Source organism: Manis pentadactyla, chromosome 12 (assembly GCF_030020395.1).
Source record: "Manis pentadactyla isolate mManPen7 chromosome 12, mManPen7.hap1, whole genome shotgun sequence".
NCBI lineage: Eukaryota > Metazoa > Chordata > Mammalia > Pholidota > Manidae > Manis > Manis pentadactyla.
The window spans coordinates 11,613,356-11,636,607 of record NC_080030.1 but is presented as its reverse complement, the minus strand read 5'-3'; the positions used below and the strand labels follow the sequence as shown (position 1 = coordinate 11,636,607).

The following is a 23,252-nucleotide window of genomic DNA, read 5'->3' as shown; positions in this document are numbered from 1 at the left end:
GATGTTTTTGATTTGTAGGAAAATGGGTTTTCACTTAATCACATCTCCTTGCTCTCAGATCTGGGGCTTGGGGGGTCAGGGTTGCTGTGCCCTGCCTGAGTCACTTGTCTGGGGGCAGAGTTGGAAGCCCAGCCCTGGTGCACCTCTCCTGGGCCAGCTGTTCACGTAGGCAGTGTGTTATGGAGGGCGGGGATGCTTGGGTTCTCTGTGATGTGCTGTGTTGTGCTCTTCTTGGTCAGTACCAATCACTTCAGGAGTAACTTTCCTGATCCTTAGCTTTTATGAGGTTCTTAAGGAAAAAGCTCGAAAGAATGAAGGCTCAACGAACCACCCCATTTCCTCAGAAACCTTTTCTTCCTATAAAGAGAAATCGAGGCCTAGCTCCTACCATCACCACTTCCCTTAGTGAACCGTTCTCTCCCGAGTGTTCACACCCAGACGTCCTATGTGAGCCAGATATCCCCTCCTGGGGGTTGTGGGTATGGCCACAGCTCCTGGGCCAGCCCCACAGCTCCTCCCTGGCCCATCCCTCATCTCCCTCGCAGCTTCTCCCCCACCCAGACTCCACTCCATGTCTATTTGCCTGCAGTTGGATTGGGGGTGTCAGGTGCAGAGCTAGAGGTTCCTTCCCATGAGAGTCAACTGACCCCACAGAGGGGCCTCAGCCTGTGGTCTTTGTATTCATTTTGGGAACCCAGACTGTCGGGATCCTAAGGAGTTCAGAGATCATCTGGCCTGGAATTTCTCAGCTTTTAAAATCCTTATCTCCTCAAGATAAATGGGAAAATCCAACCCACTCCCACCAGGCAAGCATCATAGTCAGGTTGGGACATGCTCTGTATTCCCTTTACCCAGAAAGGTCTTTTCTGTCTGGCTCTGCTTTTTGCAGTCTCTGTTCTAAAACCAGAGGCTTCTTTTAAAGTTCCAGAAATAAAATTGTAAGCTTAGGTCTCCTTTCCCTCCCTCGGACTTTGTCCTCAGCAGTGTCTCAAGTCAAGTCTTGGGCTGAGGAGGAGCCCGTGTTGTGGACATCTGTCGGGTTCCTCGGGTGCTCCTGGGCCCAGGTGCACGTTCTCCTGTGATCACTGTGCCCCGCTGCAGAGCATGTCAGTAAATATTGAAGGAGCTCGGAGTTGACACTCAAACCCAGATCTTTCTGTTGCTATAACTTGGGGGGCTACATTTGGCCTCTGGGCCTCTTGGTTCCAGACTTTCCACACTGTGCCCATTGGCTTCCAATCCAAGGTTACTTAGAGGATGGGATGTTGTTCTCTGAAGTCAGTGAGAGTGATGTCTTATGACACACAAAGGTTGCAAGGGAGCAGGGGACAGAGATTAATCTAGGCACATGGGCCAAGGGTGGTCCTACAGACAAGGCCACCCCAGGGCTTTTGTAAAGCAGTGTGAGAGTGTGGAAAGAGCCTAGCTTTGGTGGCCAGTAGGCAGAGCTGGGGTCAGATCACACTTCTGATTTCAACCAGATGATCTTGGTTTGTCTGTCTTCGTGCATAGAGTGGGCAGGTTTCATCAAGTGGAACTAGCATGTCCCTGAGTTCCCACGTAGAATGTTCTGTCTGGTTCATTGGAGAAGTACAGTTGCAAATTTTGACAGAATCTTAGGATCAAGTCCTGTTCTGAGGTTAGTGGCCCGGTTTCTGTGTTAGAAAAAGGTAGTGTTTGGGACCTTGCTGAGAACATCTGGCCTGGGACATCCCTTGGGAACCTCCCCGTAGCACTGTGTGGTTGCTCCATTGCTTTCCCAGGCTGGTCTGAAATCCCCCACAGGGCAGATGCAAAGGCACAGCTGTATCTGGCCACAGTTTACGTTGTCTGATGCTGTTTTGCCTCAGATTCACTGAGCCTCGTAAGATGAGCATGCCAATTTTAGATTGTTGTGCCAAGAGAATTTCATTTTGTTCTTTAATTGAGGTGTTGCATGCATCCTGAAGAGTACACACTTGCCACCTGATAGAGTTTCACAAACTGAACACATCTTTGTAGCTTACATCAAGAAACAATACCTACTCCTGAGGCCCTCTCGTGTCAGCTTATTGTCACTACCCTCCCAGGGTAACCACTTTCTTGACTTCTAACAGCATAGATTACTTTTTCCTGTTTTTGTACTTTAAATAAATGAAATTATATAGCCTATGCCCTTTGCTTGCTTTCATTCAGTGTAATGTTTATGAGATTTACCCATGCTGTTGAGTTGAGCAGTAGGTAATTCATTTTCACTGCTGTGTAGTATTTTGTTTCCAGAATTTCTGTTTAGGTTTTTTTCCCCAAAAAACTGTCTCATTTTTCTTTGCTGTCTTATTCTTATGACCCACTTTGGGCATGTTGAAGAGTAGAGAGAGGTTCTGGTTTCTCCTAGGAGAGAAAATTTCCTTTTTCTTTAAGTAAGTAGCTGATGAATTGAAAGCACTAAAATACAACTTTTTTTTTTTTATAACTACTCGGGTTATTTGCAGAGGCCGATAAAGGGGTAGCATCAGTTTTCTCCCCCTCTATAGCCCCCCTGTCCCATCTTTCTTTGGCAGTTTTTCTAACTTAGTCTCCCAATGTGTGTGCTTTTTATTTTCAAAATAAATCAAGGCTAGAGGGCAACTTCCAGCAGTGACTGAGTATGAGAGATTATCAAATCCTTCCCCTCCAGGATAACTATAAAGCAAGACAAATTTGACCCCCATAATCAGCCATTTCAGCACTCTGGAAATTGACCGGAGTCATATGACAATCTGAGACGTGTTTGTGCTTAAGAACCTGCTGGACTTTGGGTGCGAGTGCCAAGAGTCTGGGGCCTGGGGCCTGGAGACCCCCCATGCCCTCTGCGGCTCCAGTGGTGAGGAGGTGAGCTGAGTCACTTTGCTCTGGCTACTTTCAAGATTCTCTCTTTTTTTTGATGGGTCTAGGGATACATCTCTTAGTATTTGTGCTATTTGAGGGTTTTTTGAGCATCCTGGATGAACTCCTCCAATAACATTTTTGGCCATTATGTCTTCAACCTTGGCGAACAGAATCATTGTTCTTCCCACTAAATCATGTCCAAGACTGTCAGTTCAGCCAGCAGGGCCATGGGCAGGCTGTGAGGACCAGTGTCTTCTCTGCTGGGCTGAGAAGAGACTTATGCAGTAGAGTGGTGTGCAGCATGTGCAGGGGGTATTAATGCAGTTGGCGGCCAACTTCTCGCCCGAAATAGGGGAACCCAAAGTGGGCTGAAGGACGGAGTAGTCAGAGAAGGAAACTGTCACAACAGAACTCTCTGTCCAACAAAACTGTCCTTCAGAAATGAAGGCAAAAAAGACATTTTCAGATAAACAAAGACTGAGAGAATCCATTGCTGGCAGAGCTGCTAGTTCTGCAGGTTTAAAGAAAAGGATAATTGGTAACTTCGGTTCACAGGAGGAAATAAGGAGCACTGGAAATGGTAAATATGTGGGCTAATAGAAAAGAATATTATTTTTTCTCATTTCATCTTAAAAGACAACATTGTACAAAGTGTTAACTATAACACTGGTCAGAATTGACAAAAACAACCATTTCAACTCTGCAAGTTGACCAAAGGCACACAGCAGTCTGTTGTGTTTATAACGGGTGTAATAGACAATTATAGTACAAAAACAGGAGGAATGAAACCAAATTATACTGGAGTAAAGTTTCTACATTTTATCAGGATCAACTTAGTATTAATCTGAAATAGATCATGGTAAATTAATAAGATGCTTATTAATCCTGGAGCTGCTATTTAGAATATAACTTTATAGTTTAAAAAAAGTCAACAGATCAACAGAATACTTTAGGTTGTACACTAAATACTTACTACAAAAGAAGGCAGTTAATGAACAGAGGAACAAAAGGAAGATACATAGAAAACAAATAGCAAAATGACAAAATGTAAATCCAACCATATCAATACTTGAATTAAATATGAATGGTCTAAACACCCCAGTGAAAAGGCAGATTATTATACCAGATAAAAAAGTGAGATTCAGCTTATTTATATGTTGCCTATTAAGAGATACCCCTAGGTTAAAAGATGCTTAGAATCCCTTAAAATGATGGGAAAAGATACACCAAAGTAACCATAAGAAAGAGCAACTGTATTGAAACCAGATAAAATACAGTTTAAAATTAAAAAATTGAGAAATCAGGAAAGCAATTCTGTTCACAATTGCATCAAAAAGAATAAAATACCTAGGAATAAACCTAACCAAGGAAGTGAAAGACCTATACCCTGAAAACTACAAGACACTCATGAGAGAAATTAAAGAAGATACCAATAAATGGAAATATCCCGTGCTCATGGATAGGAAGAATTAATATTGTTAAAATGGCCATCCTGCCTAAAGCAATCTACAGATTCAGTGCAATTCCTAACAAAATACCAACAGCATTCTTCAATGAACTAGAGCAAATTGTTCTAAAATTCATATGGAACTGGAACCACAAAAGACCCCGAACAGCCAAAGCAATCCTGAGAAGAAAGAATATAGCAGGGGGGATTACACCCCCCAACTTCAAGCTCTGCTACAAAGCCACAGTAATCAAGACAATTTGGTACTGGCATAAGAACAGACCCATAGACCAATGGAACAGACTAGAGAGCCCACATACAAACCCAACCATATACAGTCAATTAATATACGATAAAGGAGCCATGGACAGACAATGGGGAAATGACAGCCTCTTCAACAACTGGTGTTGGCAAAACTGGACAGCTACACGCAAGAGAATGAAACTGGATTATTGTTTAACCCCATACACAAAAGTAAACTCGAAATGCATCAAAGACCTGAATGTAAGTCATGAAGCCATAAAACTCTTAGAAGACAACATAGGCCAAAATCTCCTGAATATAAACATGAGCAACTTCTTCCTGAACACATCTCCTCGAGCAAGGGAAACAAAAGCAAAAATGAAGTCATGGGACTACATCAAACTAAAAAGCTCTGTACGGCAAGACACCATCAACAGAACAAAAAGGCATCCTACAGTATAGGAGAATATATTTGTAAATGACATAACTGACAAGGGGTTATCATCCAAAATATATCAAGAGCTCACACTCCTCAACACCCAAAAAGCAAATAACCTGATTAAAAAATGGGCGGAGGTGCTGGGCATAGAAGCCACAGGGCATAAATCTGCAAAGAAGTAAAAAGCTAATCTTTTCAAAGAATATTGCTTCTCTCTCACTTACCAATTTTACATTTCCCTGTATGGCCCCGGAAGATGGCTGGTTAGCCAGAGACGGGTAAGATTCCTCAAGGGAGGAACAGCCTAAGACAGGCACAGTTGCAGGGGGGCCATCAGGTGAGAAATTGGGGATCAACAGAGGTGAGGCTTAGAACCTCATCCCCCCCTGTTTTGAGAGAAATCTACATCCGTGGATGTTTTGTTGCCCTTGTCTAGCTTGGATTAATACTTAGTCTATAGGCACACACCTGATCATGTACACTTGCCCTCTTACAGCACTAAATTATGCTTTCTATCTTTATCTTGCATCTACCTACCACTTCAGCATTTTATTAAAAAAATAAATAAGGGAGAAATGTGGGATTAACATATAAATCAAGTATAAAAATCAAATGAATAATCAAATCTGACTTGATTGTTTATAGTTCATGATGCGTGATCAAAACCAAAAGTTCCTGTGATATGACTGCCCTTGCACTGTTCACCATGTAAGAACTTGTTCATTATGCTTCAGAAGATTGGAGACTGTTGAGAGTTAGGCTTGGGGTTGATTAATGATTGTGCATTGAGTCCCCTATACAGAATTTTATTGTTGTTAACAACCATTTGATCAATAAATATGAGAGATACCCTCTCAAAAAAAAAAAAATCTATGGTTAAGTGTGGAAAGTGTTTGCCATTCAGCACTGGATTTTCCAAGCTGATCGCAAACAGCATGAATTCTTTAACATCTAATTGTGACAAAGTACACAGCATAGTACTCAGTGCATGGGTTCTGGAGTTAAGACTGCTTGGATTTGAATCTCATTTCTGCCAGTAATTAGCTGTGTGACCTTAAGTATTATGTGACCTTAAGTAATTTCTCTGCCGCCCAACCTCATATGTAAAAGAATACTACTCTTGTTTGTGGTGAGAAGTAACTGAGTTACATATGTAAAATGCTACAAAATTGCCTGGCACCCGCTAAACATTTCTGTATCATCTATTATTTGTTAATATTAAACCTGTGACTCTTTCCAAAAAATAAAAATGGGCGGAGGATATGAAGAGACAATTCTCCAAAGAAGAAATTCAGATGGACAACAGACACATGAAAAGATGCTCCACATCACTAATCATCAGGGAAGTGCAAATTAAAACCACAATGAGATATCACCTCACACCAGTAAGGATGGCCAGCATTGAAAAGACTAAGAACAACAAATGCTGGCGAGGATGCGGAGAAAGGGGGGAACCCTCCTACACTGCTGGTGGGAATGTAAGCTAGTTCAACCATTGTGGAAAGCAATATGGAGGTTCCTCAAAAAACTAAAAATAGAAATACCATTTGATCCGGGAATCCCACTCCTTGGAATTTACTCAAAGAATACAACTTCTCAGATTACAAAAGACAGATGCACCCCTATGTTTATCGCAGCACTATTTACAGTAGCCAAGATATGGAAGCAACCTAAGTGTCCATCAGTAGATGAATGGATAAAGAAGATGTGGTACATATACACAAGGGAATACTATTCAGCCATAAGAAAGAAACATCCTACCATTTACAACAACATGGATGGAGCTGGAGGTGAAATAAGCCAGGCAGAGAAAGACAAGTGTCAAATGATTTCCCTCATTTGTGAAGAATAACAACGAAGCAAAAGTGAAGGAACAAAACAGCAGCAGACTCAGAGACTCCAAGAAGGAACTAGTGGTTACCAAAGGGAGGGGTGTGGGAGGGCAAGTGGGGAGGTAAGGAGAAGGGGATTGAGGGGTATTATGTTTAGTACACATGGTGTGAGGGGTCACGGGGAAAACAGTGTAGCACAGAGAAGGTAAATAGTGAATCTGTGGCATCTTAATACACTGATGGGGAGTGACTGCAATGGGGTATAGTGGGTGGGGACTAGGTAATACGGGTAAATGTAGGAACCACATTGTTTTTTCACATCAGACCTTCATAAGAGTGTATATCAGTAATACCTTAATAAAAAAAAAGAAAAGAAAAATTACTGGAATCAAAGAGGGACATTTCATTTCAATATATCAGGAAGACAGAGCAGCCATACATGTATATGCACCTAAGTACAGAACCTCAAAATCCTGAAGCATAAACTGCAGGACTGAGTAGAAATAGGCAATTCATCAGTTATGGTTAGAGGTTTTGGTACTCCACTCTGAGTAACTGGTAAAGCAACTAAATGGGAATCGGCAAGAGTCAAGAAGACTTGAAGAGTGCTAGCATTGTTGATCCATTTGCCCTAATGGACATCTGTAGAACGCCCTACCTGGTGACTCTGAAATACCTCCTCTTATGTGCACATGAGATGTTCTCCAGCGCAGACCAAATGCCAGGCCATAAAACAAATCTGAAGTGTGTCTATAATAACAAAGATTGGTAATAACCAGTGTTGACAAGGATGTGGAGTAACTGGAACCCTCATACATTGCTGGTGGGAATGGCATAAACTGTTTGGCAATGTCTTACACAGTTAGACATGAATGTTCGACATGACTTAGCAATCTATCCAGTGAATATACCCAAGAGAAATGAAAGTGTGTCCACACAAAGACAGGCACATAGGTGTCCACAGGAGTATGATAGTCACAAAGTTGAAGCAGTCCAGATAGCTGTGGAATAACAGAACATGCTGTACCCATGTAGTGGATTACAATTCAGCAGTAAAATACCAAAGTACCGATTTTGTGCTGCAGCACGGATGAACCTCAGACTCACCATGCCAAAGGGGAGACAGCAGACCCAGAAACCACATAGCGCATAATTTCATCTGCAGGGTGTCCAAAGAAGCAAACTTAGAGACCCAGAGTGATCGTGGTCTGCAGGGGCGGGTGGGTGTGGCAGCAGTGATGAACAGCTCATGGGCACAAGGGAACTTTTCAGGGTGATGGAAGTGTTCTAAAACTGAATTTTGGTGATGATTGCACAAGTGTAGGTTTACTAAGAATCATTGAATTGTACTTTTACAATGGATGAATTTTGTGGTATGTAAATTATACCTCAATATGGATGTAAAAAAACACATCAGGTTAGAATAGTTTGGTTTCCGTTCTGACATCCCTAAACAGGCTCACGGAAAAACAGAAATCCGCAGAGGTAGAAGTTGGGCTTGTTGGTGTTGTGAGACCAACCCCCAGATCATGGGTACATGCTGCCCCACCCCTACTGCACCCCAAGTTGGGACTGTTGGGGGAGCTAGAACCGGGGCTGGCAGAGGAAGCCGTGCAGGCTTCTCTGGTTTCTGTACTAAACAGATTGTACTTCTGCACTTTCCTATAGAGGAGTCTGTCACAGACTGTTGAAATAATCTGGGCCACACACAGCATGCCCCCCCTCCCCTACTCCTTAGGTGGAGGGTCATTTAAATCAGTAAAACATGAGCCTCTTCTCTTCTGAAAGGTAAGGACTTGGTTCCTTGTTGCTCTGGGTCTCTGGGGTAGGGGCTCTCTGAACAGCCACCCCACGCTTCACTGGGAATGTGTTTGTGTGTGCCGCCTTCTGAGGCAGCAGCCCTCCCAGGATAGTCAGCAGGCCAGGACCAGCCCTGCTCTGTGACTGGCACCGGGCCGGAGCCTGGGGGCAGAAATGATAGGACAGGGTCTGGCCACTCAGCAAGTGTTTGGAGCACTGTTCTATGAAAGAAGGTGCAGAGGTCTTGGAGAGAAAGATTTGCAGTTGAGGGGTTGTAGGTTAAGCAGACTCTACTTCCTCATTTTACCTGGGAGGAAACTTGGGGGGCCCCATGGGTGGGGCAGGAGGAGACTTGGAGTGCAGCTTCTGCTTCTTAACAGCCTGCCACTCAGGCCTTGGTGGATGTTGGGCAGATGTCCCTGGTTCTTTTTGGGGTGTGTAGCCTCAGGGCAGCTGTTATGTTCTCTCCTGGCTCCTTTTCTCCCATTGCATTGGGCATCTCATTTGCTGTGGGAGGGGGCTTCGCTCAGCCCAAGGCCCTAACCTATGATGTGGGTGGGAGGGACCTCTCTCTGCTACTGAGGGGCCCTGGGCCTTGAAGCTGGCAGTAGCATCTGAGCCATTAGAGCTGTTCTTGGCTTTAGTTTTTCTAGCTTTCCACATCCTCACTCAAGCACTTGGGAACTTTAATAAGACTATAAAATGTACTGAAGGTGCCCTCTGCTTACCAGGCCTGTAAAGCAGGGCTCCTCTGCTGAAGCTGGTATCCTTGATGACAGTGCCCCAGCTTTCTTTAGAGACTTTGGCATTCACCAAGCTGGGCAGTGGGGGTTACACTTCCTTAGAGCAGCCACCTGCTCTTCAACACCCAGGGATCTCATGGGCTGGCCCTTTGATTGAGTCAGGACTGAGCCCACTGTGGGGCTTGAGGCATGTGCAGGCACGTCGTCCACACCCGTACTAACACCTGAGTCCTCTTCCAGAGCAAAACGACTCTGAAAGTAATGTGATAGTGCAGCTGCCTGTTGTCTCTAACCCGGGACTGTGTCGATGGCCTTGTTCTGTGTAGAAAGGGGGCCCCCAGGAAAATTGTGCATCCCTTAACTTTTCCGAGATGACTCCCCGGGTCGTAGATTGAGTCCTTGTTGTTTGGAATGTTCTCTACAAGCAGCCCCTCGGGAGGCGAAGGGTAAAGTAAACGCTGGGAGGTTAATAGTGGTGCACAAGGCGTGAGCCTCTTTTCCTGTAGTTTTCACGCCTGTGCCCACCTGTGTAGTCCAGGACCTCAGCATCACCCCAGGAAGTTCCCCGGAGCCATACCTGCGTTTCCTGCCCTTTCTGACTGGGTGTACTTTCCCACCCTAGACCAGTCAGGCCTCTTCTCAGACTTGTAGAAATGGAATTGTTCAGTAGGTGCTTGGTGGGGTCTGGCTGCTCTCCGGGTCCTCTGGAAATCGTCCCTGTGGGTATCAGTGTTGTGCTGGGTGCCTTCTGTGTGGAGAGGCCTTGTCCCCACTCCCACCCCCAGGCATCGCCGTCTCCAGTGTGGGGTGGCATGAGCACGATGGCCACCTTGGTCATCCCTGCGGGGGTCTTCATGTGAACACGATGGTCATTTTTCCTGTAGAACGCCTGGGGATCAGTCAGGTTGCAGCGTCAACAGAATGGGTGCCTGTTGAGCTGTTTCAGAGGAACTGCCAGGCCTTTCCCCCAAATCATCTGGGCCATTTTACTCTTGCAGGTATGGGGGTCTGGCCCCTTCACCTCTTGATGGTGTCAGTCTTCACAGTTTTAGCCACAGGGTCTCCAGAAAGGTGTGGGTCCAGGTTCAGGCCTACTTCTGTGACTGTCACCTTGTTCCCCATGGTGATAGAAGGGTTATTCTTGCTGCCCTGGCTGCCTGTGGTGGGGGTGGGGAGGTCCTCAGGACATGTGCAGACCTGAGCCCTCCACCTCACTCACCCTATTCTCAGGACTGTGCCCACCACAGCTGTGCCTGGCCCGCTAGCCAGCTGTCTGCAGGAATGTTGTCCTTGAGCAAGCTGGGTGAATGTGACACAGCTGTGGTCATGAGATTCAGGTTCCCGTGCAGCCTGGGTAGGTGTGGTTGTTGCCCTCACCCTGGATCTCCGATGGTCTTCCTCACAGGCTCAACACACGCATGCACCCTCTCATGAGTGAGAGCTTTGGCTGTCCTGCAACCGGAAGCCTCTTTCCTTCCATGTGACCATCTCTCCCCTGAGTCTGGGGGCTCTGGCGCTCTGTGGGACGCTCTCTGGAGCCCAGCCCCTCCCCAGCACCTGTCGTGGGCTGGCTACTGCCTTTCATTTGCTAATTTTCTGCTGCTGGGTGACTTCCAGGAGAGGCCGCAGGGCTCAGGGAGAAGCTCCTTCAGCTCCAGCTAGAAGTGTGCAGCCTGCTTGTGTTTCTTAGGGTGCTCAGTGTGTGTGGAATGAGAGGTATGTTGCCTCGGCTGTCAGTTCCTGGTCCCATGTTTCCTTCCCTGCCTCTCCTGCCACCTCTCCAAACTTTCATGGCCTCTCTTGTCTCCTCATTCTCTGCCTTACCCCTTCTCTGTGGGCTCATCATCCCAATTCTGTCTGCCTACCATTATTCTGGACTGTATCTTATTCCAGGTTTGAAATAATTGAAACTTGAAGGGTTCATTTATACTTCCAAACACACTAGATTATTATGGGGTACCAGGGTGACAGACTCTGGGTGCCCTGTTTCTGGCTCCCAGGGTGAGCCAGTTGGGGACAGGTGAGGAGCCACCTACTGGAGCCTTTCCGACGCCCTCCTCTGGCATTGGAGGGTGGTCCCCCCCTCCCTGGATGGTACCTGACTTTCGCGTTGTTGTCATGAAGTGGCCTGACAGGCACCGGAAGGCCACTGTGTACGGTCATTGGTAAGCACCTGAGAGCATTCACCCTGTAAGCTAGAAACTCCCCTGCACACCTCTGAGAGAAGCGGATCACTTCCTTATTTTGAAATTATCCTGTATAATTCTGCAGTTGAATTTCTGATAACTTCTGAGAAACACATATTCCTGCTAGCTCTTTGCTAGTGCTTTTTTTGTCTTGTGCTGACAGACCCCTAATGTGTAACTGGTGCTCTGGCCATCCCTCCACTGTGCTGACCAAAGCCGAGCTCCTGCAGTGGCTTTTTATCTTTTGCCAGTTTCTCTGCTATATTGAAAGCACTTGTACCAGAACCATAACAAACCTGGGGGTGAGCACTCTGGCCTGAGGAACCCCATCCTGTCCCTCACGACTGCCTGAAACCTGGAGAAGGAGTGGGGTGAAGGGGGCACCCTGTGTGTGGAGCAGATAGAAACAGGAGTGGCCTATGACCTCCCTTGCTTGTGTGTGACCCTAGGTGGGGCAAGCAGGCTCCCACCTTGAGGAGAATTTTCTCAGCAGAAAACAACCCTGGAGGAAAATGAGAGCCAGCCTATGGCAGGAGGTTTCTCAGGTGGTTTTCCTCTAAGAGAGGAGCATGTGCATTGGAGTTTGTTGATGAGCCTAAGGCGTGGGCCGCAGGTGTTGGTGGAAGAATACGGTGTCCAGCAACTGGACGCCATGCCCACCCCGTGTGGCCCGGGCAGCTCACTCCACCCTCGTGGGACCCGATGTCTCCTCCGGTCGCTCTTGAACCTCAGACGCTCCTGGCTGGGTCCAGGCAGGGCCAGCTGCCTTAGGAGACCCTGAGCTCCCTGTGGCTGAAATAGCCTAGACTGGCACAGAGGGGCCTGCCTGGGGACGGGGTGGGAGAGGAGGTGGGGGCAATGGGAGACACACCAGACATTACTACGTGTCTTCTTCGTTGAGTCTCAAGCCATAAGACTGCTGATTTTAGAAGCTTAGGTCTTAAAAATAGTTGTGATGTAAATAACCACACGGAAGAGCTTTGGGTCTTGGTGGGCCTGAGACCTGGTGCCTGGAGGGTCCTCATGATGGGGCCCTGGCAGCTTTGGGAGGTGGCTTTCCCACAGCAGTGCGCGCTGAAGAGAAAGACCTGGCCAGGCGTGACCCTGCCTTTCCTCAGGAGGACTTGCAGTGCCATGGGCAATGTGGTTGGATGGCACATTTTAGGGAGCTCACAGCCCCGAAATTGGGTGTTCAGGGATCTCAGACTCTGGAGCTGTTGTATTTGGCCACAGTCAGGGCCTGAGAGGGTGCACGGTGGTGGCAGCAGGGTGTGGTTGTCTGGCCAGGAGGAGGGCCATGCAGGGCCCCCTGAATGGGGGAGAGGTGATACTCTGGGCCTGGGTGAAGCCCAGAAGCTTGCGGGACCCCTGGACATGAGGGCACCTGGAGGTAGACATGCTGGAGGAGGGAGGAGGTGCCTTCGTGGTAGGGGGCGTGGGGTGTGAGATTTGGGGTGGTGTCCTGACATCGGGGGCCTGGGGCATGCGACTGGCCACATCTGCACCTGCAGGGGTCAGGGTGGTGCCAAGTTCTCCGAATTGTCTAACTGTGTCTACAGTTGTTGCTTTTAAGGCCACAGGAATAGGTTTACCAGATTTTATTTATTATAATTGAGTAGATTAATTTTATAGGGAAATTACAGTGTATCTCTATGGCATGAGTCCTATTAAAATTTTAGTATGCCTCACTTTTCAAAACAGAAGTTTGGCAGCAAGAGGAAGCCATGTGACTGTAACATGTCAAGAGGACCCCACTCCGGGCCTTTGCTCAGACCTGGTGTCCGTGACAGGGATGGGGAGCCCTGGGACGGAAGCGGAGACTCAGCCCCTTTCCCATCTCTGGGCCCCAGAGAACATTTGGTTCTGTGGTTAATATCTGTTGTCATTTACTGTCAGAAAACTTGAAAATACTCAACTAATTCATTTAAAGATGACAATAATAAACCTACTATGGGTTAGCGTAAATAACATTTTTATAAAAAGGTAACTCTTCTGCGAATCTTTTTTGTTCTTGGCTTAATAGACAGCTGGATTCCCATATCTACTGCTGCGTCCAGTCTCCTGATAAGTAGTTGGGGTGGAAGCATGTGAAGAAAGTCCAGCCTCACACAGAAAAGCGTTTGGAGCGGGGAGGGATGTTTGGTCCGCCTCTCAGGAGAGTTGTGCGTTTCTTCCTTCAATTGGCACCAGACACAAAGCGGCGGTCCCTAATGGTTAGTTGTACTGCAGGCTCTGAAACCTCATTGGTGAACTTTTTGTATTTCGTTACGTTAAAATCTGTCCATTTCTCTTGCACTTCGGACAGAACGACCTTTTTTCACCTTTTTTTAAAGAAATTTACAATTTTAGGATAGTTTTAGATTAGAGAAAAGTTGCAAAGATTGTTCTGCACACCCCACCCCGCACCTCCCCTATTAACAGATTACAGGTGATCCTTGAACAACTCAAGTTTGAACTGCACACATGGGTCAACTTATACTCTGATTCTTTTCAATAAATACATTGGTAAGTATTTTGGAGAGGCATGACAACTTGAAAAAACATTTTCTTTTCTCTAGCTTACTTTATTGTAAGAATACAGTATGCCATATGACATACAATACGTGTTCATTGACCGTTCATGTCGTCAGTGAGGCTTCCGGGCAGCTGCTAATAGGCAACTGTTAGTAGTTAAGGTCTTTGGGAGTCAGTTAAGTGCAGGCATATTTTCCAGCTGCACTGGAGTCAGCACCCCTGCAGCCCAAGGTGTTCAAGGTTCAGCTCTGCTGTAGAACATTGGCCGCACGTAGCGACCCAACATCTGTGTGTTACTGTTGACCAAAATCTATGCTTTATTCAGATGCCCTCAGTTCGTACTTTTTTGTCCCAGGATCTCAGTGTTTGGCATTTAGTCGACACGTCTCCTTAGGCTCCTCTGGGCTGTGAGGCAGTTTCTAGGACTTTCTTGTTTTTGATGACTGTCAGTTTTGAGGAAGACTGGTCAGAAGGCCCCTCAGGTGGGATTTGTCTGGTGTTTTTCTTCTGGTTGGACTGGGGTGACGGGTATGTGGGGGACCAGAGGTGAGGCGCCCTTCTTGTCACACTGTATCCAGGGCATGTGCCACCGTTGTCACTTTTTGCTCTGACACTACTGACCCTGGTCCCCTGACTGAGGTAGTGGCTATCAGACGTATCCACTGTGAAGTCTCCCTCCTCTCCCATCCCTTGCTGTGCCCTTTGGAAGGAAGTCAGCATGCACAGCCCACACCTAAGGGATGGGGAGTCCTGCTCCCTCTCCTCCAAGCACGAATTATTGGGGATTCTTCTGCCTGGGAGAGTTCTTTTCTCCCCCTGGAATGTGCTTTTATTCATATTTGAACATGAGAAAATACTAGTTTACTGAGAGCTTTCAGATACTGACAAATTTCATTATTCAGTATCACAAAATCAGGTTAGTTCATGTCTGATCTGCTGGGAAGCCTTTGGGCTTACAGTGACAGACACGTTTTCCAAATTCTACATTTTGCTTGTCAGAAGTTTCGACTTTATCATTGGTGACAAATACTGTCATTTGTTATCCTTGAAGTGACAGGCTTTGACCCTTTTGCAGGAAGTGTTTGCCAGACACCCAAGTCTGAATGACTGCAGTGTGTGTCTTGTCTGTTTCGTGAGCGTGGGCGGGCCCACGAGCTTTTGTCCAGACGGCCATCCCACGTTGGTACACAGCAGCTTCGTCTTGTCACAGGATGAAATGACGTGTATTGGGGTTGAGGCTTAATAAACCAGTAGCTTGTACTTCTTTGTGCAGGTGTTGCCCACAATGTGACAACACTGGTCCTGGCACTGTTTGTTGGGGTTTCCCGACTTGGTGAAAGAAGCGAATGTTATTTTGGTGTTCCAGTGACCGGGCAGAGCCCCCGAAGGGGTCCTGAGGCCTCCTGCTGGGGGAACTGCCACCACGGAGGCGTGCAGGCAGGCCGGGAGTGGGCTGTCCAGCATAGGCAGAGGAAGGACACCCTGTGGGGCTCTGTTCACACTCCAGGTGGCGCAGAGGTTGTAGCTTGCTGAGGTCAGATAGTAGAAGGAACAGATGCCCTCAGCCTTGGCGCAGGACCTTGCTCCCAGGGACCTCTGGATTGCAGGGCAGTGGCCAAGTGAAGCAGTTCAGAGCTAAATGACAGCAGAAAAGGTGATGGGGCTGCTCAGGGTTCACATAATACTCTGCAAGGATGGGGAACAGAGGTGGGGCTGTTGTCCGTGGGCTACTGCATGACATCCCTTCAAGGCTGATGCCCCATTCTGCACACGAAGAAACTGAGGTCATCGAGGTTTTGGTGACTGGGCCAGGCCCCCGTGAACCTCACAGCCAACCTGGGCAGGGTCCCACAGCTGCTTCGGCTCAGGGCAGCTGAAGCAGGTCTTGTGGGAGGTGGGGGACACCTGAGCCAAGCTGGGAGGACATGTAGAGATTTGCCAGGAGGGTAGGGGTGAAGGTGGGGGAGGATCCAGCAGTTTGAAACAGACATTTAAAAGGAGGCAGGAGACTTCAGGCAAAGCAAGTGCTTTGTGTCTGTTACAGAGGCTTGTGGCATTTGTGAGCTGGAAGTTTCTTGTGTGGGGTTTCATACAGGTGACTTTGCTTTTGGGTTGGTGAGGAAGCTGGCATCTCAGGAGGTACATTTGGGCTCGTCTGATGTAGGGGGTCCTCCACGGTGCAGAGGGCTTCCGGGTTCTCACTGTGGCCCCCTTGGGGGGAAGGTCAGCCTGGTAGGCATGGTGACCGAAGGAGGGAGGGGCACCAGCACTGGCACTGTGGCAGGCAGCTGGGCTCCTGTGCTCCATTCGCCTCCACTAGCCCCAGGCCCAGGTCCTTTGGGAGCCTGAATTCCTGGGTGCTGGAAACCTACCAGCATCCGAGGGCCACATCCATGTCCTCATTCTCTCTCCTCGTCTCTTCAGAGACTCAGCGTGCAGATGCTGCTGGCTGCCTGGGATTCTTCAAGTATGACTACAAACATTTTCCCTGTTGGCCTAGACCGGAAGTGGTGTCTGATAACCCAACTTGGAGGCGTCAGAGTTGGCAGCCATGTGGGACTCATCCTATTCCCCACCCGCCCCACTTTCTGGAGTGCTGTCCGGCCCTCTGCAGTCCACGGGCACCCAGCTGGTCTGACCAGTGTTGGGGGGGGGATCGCAGCACAGTGCCGGGCATACTTGGCAGCCCCGAGGGTCTGCAGGAGCCTGGGCCTGGTGTGGCCTGTGTTGTCTGTAGACCACAGGTCTGTGACCTTGGGGAGTCTGTCTTCAGACTGTCCCTCACCAGTGGACTGGGATGACAGCTGAGCAGTTGAGAGTATTACATGGAAATGTGAATCTTGGTGGTTGGCACCAGAATGGCCGTCGAAAAGGGTCAGCAAATGTCCTGTTGATTTTCCAAAGCTGTCATAGGTCATCCTTTCAGTTCTGTGACTATGGTTGCTTGTAAAACGTCCCCCTTCCTGAATTTCTGAGCAGGCTGTGCTGAAGTGGATCTAATCTTCCTAGTGGTGCTGGGTCCTGGCTGGACATGTTCGTCACCATCAGGGTCGTGTTGGGCCCTTCTTGGGCAGGTGCCAGCCCTGTAGGCTGCTCAGTTGCCCTTTGGTATTAGGGTCTTTCTGCGGGGCTGCTGCCAGCTGTTGCTGGCCCACTGGGGGCTGTCTTCTGTCCTTCCTCAGCTTGTCTCTCCAGCCCTTGGTGACTCGGTGCACGTCCCTGAAACTGGCTCCTGTCACTGCTTCAGTTGCAGTGAGGTCCTCTGGGCTTCCCTGGCTGAGCTGTGAGACTTCCGGGGGCTCCTGTGTTCCTAGAAGAAGCCCCAGCAGGACCGGCCTGTTGCCTCCCGGCCTTGCTGACGGCATAGCGCTCCTCTGCTTTGGCTGTGCGCCCTGGGACAGCCCACCTCTGTGCTAGGGGCCCTGGATGGGGGTTGGCCTCATGGGACAGGAGCCTGGCCACATATGCTCCCTCCCTGTGTCCTAAGATGTGTGGCCCTAGCTGTGGCAGGGTGCACCATAATGGAGTCCCAGAACAATAGCTGGCCCTGAGGTCTCCAGGAAGAATGATGGCTGGGCTTCAAAAAATCCCATCCTAGCTGCTTACCTCCACAGCCTCTGTGGCCGAGGAACAAAATGTGTTCTGACTTCTTGGCCCCTGCAAAGCAGGCTCTGGGCTTTTCTCTTGCCATCTGAGCCAGCAGAGTGTCAAGTTACAGGGCTGGGACAAGAGGTAATGGATGCCAAGAAGGGAGCCGAGGGAGTCCCAGAGGGGTGGGGGCTGGCAGGAAGCATGTGGGTTCCGGACCCCAGGGTCCAGACTCCTGGTACCCATCAGCACTCATCAACCCCTGGGACAGGCGGGTCTTTGCTCTGGAGCCACCCCCTGTCTGTGCCCAAAGGAGCCCTTTTCCTGACCACATTTAGTGTCTCTCAGTGAGCTGCACCTCTTGGGAAAGGAGAGTGGGGTGTTGCTGGGTCCCAGAGAGCAGCCTCCATGCCCAGGTGGCTATGAAAGACCCCAGAAGCATGTGTCTGTGGAGATGCCTTGAAAGCTTGCAGCACTGTTTCCTCTATGTCCCTGTATTTCAGAGAGTGAGCCGTAAAATTGGCCCAGATCCTGGGATCAGGCCTGGACAGGGTTGTGAGCACAGGAGGCACCGGCCAATTGAATGAGCTGCCGCCTTGGGGCTCTGCAGGGCCCAATGGGTGGCCTCATCAGCAGGCAGTCCTGTGTGTAGGGTTTTGTCGACCGTGAGTGTTTGGATTCCTTCTTAGCATCCACCTGAGTTCTACACTCACACATTACGAGTTGGACTTCCAGGGCCTGTTGCTTGAAAAGACATAATGACATAGAATTTAGAAATTCTTTTAAGTGAATTTGCATGTTCTTTGGCAACCAACATCTGTGTATATGTGTGTGTGTAAGGAGCAGCCCACGTGGGCAGGGTGATGCATCAGTCTGCAGGCATCAGGGTTTCCTCGTGAACTCTCGGGCCTCATCCTGAACCAGGTGCTGTCGGGGAGGGGGAGGAGGTGGCGGGCACAGCTGCCAGTCCATCACCTGAGCACCCACCACGCTGTGCTCCAGCTCCTGGGACACAGTTGCACGCAGAGCGGACGCCACCCCTGCCCTCCCTGGGTTTGAGGATGTTCAGTGTCACCCTGATGCCAGACTTGAGTGCATGGCAAGCATCCCCTTACTACTTGAGGGAAAGTCAGGGCCCAGGCAAGCCTGGTTGCCTCCTCAGGTTTCTGAGCCTGGTCTCACCTCACCCAGCAACTGTCGGGGGGCAGTGGGGCAGGAATTCCTGTTCCTGACTTTGTGGGAGGCACAGAGAGGGACATGTCCTCTACTGGGCTGCTCACTCTTGTGCCAGAGGCAGAACCAAGTGAGACCTGGTGGCTTTGTGGGGCTGTGGCCCACCCCCGAGCCCCTGAGTGTGCAAGCTTGATGTGCAGCACCAGTTCGTGGTGGGCCTTAGCATGGTCACGGCCACGCTGTGGCCTCCCCTCCACCCACAGCCAGTGCGGCACTAGGGTGCGATTCCTGTCTCTGGTCTGGGGAGGTGGGGAGCTTCACCCCAGCTTTTGGGGCTGTCGATGTCAAGTCAGGGCTGGTCCCCTCTGTTACGCCCTTTACTTGCTGGGAGCATCCTGGCCCTCCTGCAGAGCCGCAGTGCTTGGGCCTCATGGACACAGGCTCCCACTGGGTCTGTGGGTCCCTGGCCCATCTTATTTAGGGAGGGAGAGCCGCCTGGCCAGTGGGCAGTGACAGCAGTGACAGCGTTGTCTGGGAGGCTGCTCAGCGTGTGCTGACCTGGAGCAGGGCTTTCTTTGGACGAGTTCCTGGAGTGAGAGTGTGAGGGTGAGTGAGCTGGTCACTGGAGGCCCCTCTACCAGGCCTGTGCTGCCCTTCAGCGGACCCCGGTTCTGCCCATGGCTCCCACCCTCAGGATGGATGGTTGGGGGGCAGGGTTCAGAAGACTTGCTCAGGCGTACATGCTGTGGGGGCTGCTGACCATGCTCCCAGGGCCGGAGTTCGGGAGTGCTGGGCTGGCCAGGGACCTTTCTGAGGGCACAGACGGTGTGGGGTGTGAGTTGGGGTTGGACTTGCAGAAGGACTTTCTGTGGAGGGAATAGTGGTGAGGGCAGGGGGAGCCCAGGGTAAAAGGCTGGGGCTTGGTGAGGATCGCCTTGGCCTAGGAGATGAGAACAGCTTCCAGTGGGAGGGGTGTGCTGGGGAAGCGTCTGGTGGGGCCAAGGTGAGTGTGTGCAGGAGTTGCTGGCGAGGCTGGTGCTGGGTCTAGCAAAGACCCCTCCCCATCTTTAGACACAGCAGCCACCTGCCTCTTCCCATTCTGCCAGGCCCGAAAGGTGAGTGGGGAGGAGGAGTTCTGGCAGGGAATGGCTGGGGCTGGCCCTGCCTGTTGCCCTGGGCTGGCCTGAGGTGGAGTTTGCTGTCCTGAGGCCTCGTTGTGCCCACAGTTATCCCCAGCTGCCCCAGCATGTGTGAGTATCCTGGGTGCCACTGTTAGAGTGCAGGCTTTGATTGAGCAGGTCCGGGGCAGCAAGGTGCTGCATTCCTAGGAGCTCTGGTGAAGCTGGCCCACTCTGAGGTCTGCGCAGGGTGGTGGTGGCCCACTCCCACCATAGATGTGCCCTACCTGCCTCTACCTGCCCTGGTTTTGGATCTGTCTGTCCTGGTAGACCCTGAGGATGTATGAACCTTTAATCCAGGGATTGTTTTCTACTGCCCAGCACAGCACCTGCCCCTTAGGTAGGTTTTCAGCAAACACGAGTGCGTGTGGGTGAAGTGCCCCTTCCCCAGACATCAGGCAGGCACCTTCAGAGAATGACAAAGGTCAGAGCCACCAAGGATTCTGCATTCCCCCGATGAGACTGCTCCCCAGGCATAGGCCTGGGTCATCAAATATTAGCCTGGCATGACCGCCATCTGGCAGCTAGCTGGGACAGCAACAGTAGCTGGGTGCTGTGGACTGGGATCATGCCGTGTATTCTTTGTAATCAGTGCCTTCCCTTGAGGAAACCTGATGGAAGTTCTTAGCAGGTAACTTTGGTGTTTGTCTAGCCAGGGCCAGCACACCGAGGAGGAGGCAGCAAGACGGTTTTCTCTGATGATGGCCTGGCCTGCCTCTGGGGGGGTTTGTAGGTCATGCGAATCTCTTCTGATCATAGTATTTTACACACGGGTTCGGGCATGATGGGCTTAGTGGATTTGCCCTGAAATCACATAGCTTCCAGATAAACTTGGTGTCCAGGCAGCTGTGGTGTGCCTAGGCAGTGCACTTGGCCATGGCGCAGCCCCCTGGCACCTTGGGCCAGATTTCCCTTGCTTTTGTTCTCCTGGCCAACGTGGTGTTGCAACTTCAATTTTTTTAAGAGTGCCGGTGAAAATTCTGAGCCTATGTCAAAGGAGTGTTCTTTTTCCTGAATTCCTCCTGAGAGGCTAGAAGCACTTTGCTTTATCTAAGCACTGAGCTTAGGAAAGTTTTTCACATTGGAAACCAGAGGGGCTGGTGGCCCCTCTGTGTTTGAACAGGTGATCCTGGTCCCTGGAAACACTCTGAAGGTCCCCATGGGTGGGTGCCACACAGGAATTTCCTGCAGTGGGCAGCCCGGGGTGAGCTGGGTGCCTCCATTTCCTGACAGCACCTGAACCCTACCTCGCTTCTCAAAATGAAGGCTGCGTGTCACAAACCGGTTAGAACTGGCTGTTGCCATGGTTTTCACGTTGGGAGGCACAGTTAAAGGGTCACATGACCAAGGAGTGAAATGCCTTTGTCACATGACTTTTTGGTGGCCTGATTAGCATACAGGAAGTTCACTCCCTGCTGGCTGCTGGGATGCTGAAGTGATCTTTGATGGGAGGTGACGTCACCTCTTGGGTGAGTTATTGATTAGTGTCAGGCCAGGATGTGACCCAGGAGTGCCGTGGTCACAGTGGCCATCTCAGGGAGCTTCCTTCTCCAGATGGTCTCCGACCCCACCCCTGCCCTCTTCCCTCAAGCACAGTTGAGTCTCATTAGATACCTCACTTTCGGAAGTGCACCCCTTCAAATGAGATGATCAAGTGGTAAATCCCCCAGGGTCACGGGATCTGACACCCTTACTCAGGAAACGCCTGCAGTTTGTGACCCTAGATGTGGTTCTTCCTGGGCTGACGCCCCGCCAGCATGCAGCCACCTGGGAGCCCACCTGGGCTAGACCAGAGGCTGCAGCTCCTGTGCTAGGACCGTGCATCTGCCCGTTGTCTATGCGTGCACCCGGAGAACCTGAACTTGGAGTCCCCAGGTCACCTGGAAATGTCCACGAATCTTGGGCAGAATGAGGAGTCAACAGGGAGAGACACATACAAATGGCAAAGGCAAAGAGCAGCAGTGCCTGAAGTGCATGACGGTCTTGGGTTTGGTGAGGCCAGAGTGAGACAACCTGGGTTACTTTATAAACAGCCAGCCAGTTTCTGGACCTAATGCAGGCCGGTAACTGCAATGAGGGGACAGTTACTGCCTTTGTGTCCTCACCCTTGGTCTAAGCCCCCAGCTGGCAGCTGTGCTGGTTAAATTGAATCAGGGCTGGGAGTACTGAGGTGTAGCAGTCTTGCAGCTCTGGGAGGTGGGATTAGGAGATGCATGGGAAAGCCAGGGGCTGGCGGGACCAGGAGGGTTCGGGAAACCTTCTGCACTTGATCCTCTGGTCTTCTGTGCCCATCCTGTGCTGACGGTGCAGCTCCCTCCAGAAATGAAAAGGCAGCCCTGTGGGCTGGCCAAGCAACAGTTGTGCGTCTCTAACCCTGTGCACACAGCCAGGGTCTAGTCAAAGGAGCACGGCTTTCAGCTGTCACTCCCAGTCAGCTCTGTGAGTCTGTTCCCTGGGTCATGGTGCCACCTAGTGGATGCGTTTGGTTTTCCCACTGGTAGAAAGAAGGATCCGATTACTTCAGCACCGGTGCTGAGGCAGAGCTCAAGGGAAAGTTCGCATTGTGCCCTCCTCTAGCAGAGCCACATGGTTGGGGGTCGAGGCTCCAGCTCTGGGACCCACTGGCCCTTGTGAGGGGTCCGCGACACAGGAGCAGGTACCTAGTAGCACCAGACACCCATATACACCTTGGAGGACTTGGGCGGGCAGGGTTAGGGGAAGAGGGTGAGAGGGTAAAAGGCTTGGCACCAGCCTGAGCGCTCACATACTGCTTCCTCCCCTGCTGCGCTTGGAAGCCAGTTTGTGAGCCGGACGGGTCAGTGGAGAGCACTCAGATCTGCAAGAGAAAATGTGTCCCATGTTCTAGTGGATTTCAAAATGTGTGGCAGGATGAGTTGGCCGTGTGTGACCCACAGCAGGCAGCCCTGTGAGATTGTGTCACAGTGTGTGGCCCTGCCCTTCCATTCTGTGGGGCCTGGTGGACTACCCAGCTTTGAGGGCTGTCAGTGTGAGCCGACCAAAGACTGATTCATGTCGGGTCCAGGCTCCCTCCCAGCTGGCTTCCTGCATGGGCAGGTGGCAGCCCCTGGCCTGTGAGGTACACTCATCCCATCACACCGTCACTCAGGAGCCCCGACACTGAGCCGCATGGTGGAGCTCTGGTCTCTTCCAGGGTGGTAGAGCCTGTCCCTTGGGGACATGGAGGTGGGCACCAAGAACGGCCCAGCTGTAGGCTGTTGTATGCCACCCGCCAGGTGGTAGG

General features: G+C 50.2%; 1 protein-coding gene across 11 annotated transcripts in view; it reads left to right on the top strand.

Moving 5' to 3' along the window:
* Positions 1–23,252, top strand: part of GATAD2A (GATA zinc finger domain containing 2A) — a 98,365-nt gene that overhangs the window by 63,231 nt on the left and 11,882 nt on the right. The window lies entirely within an intron of this gene.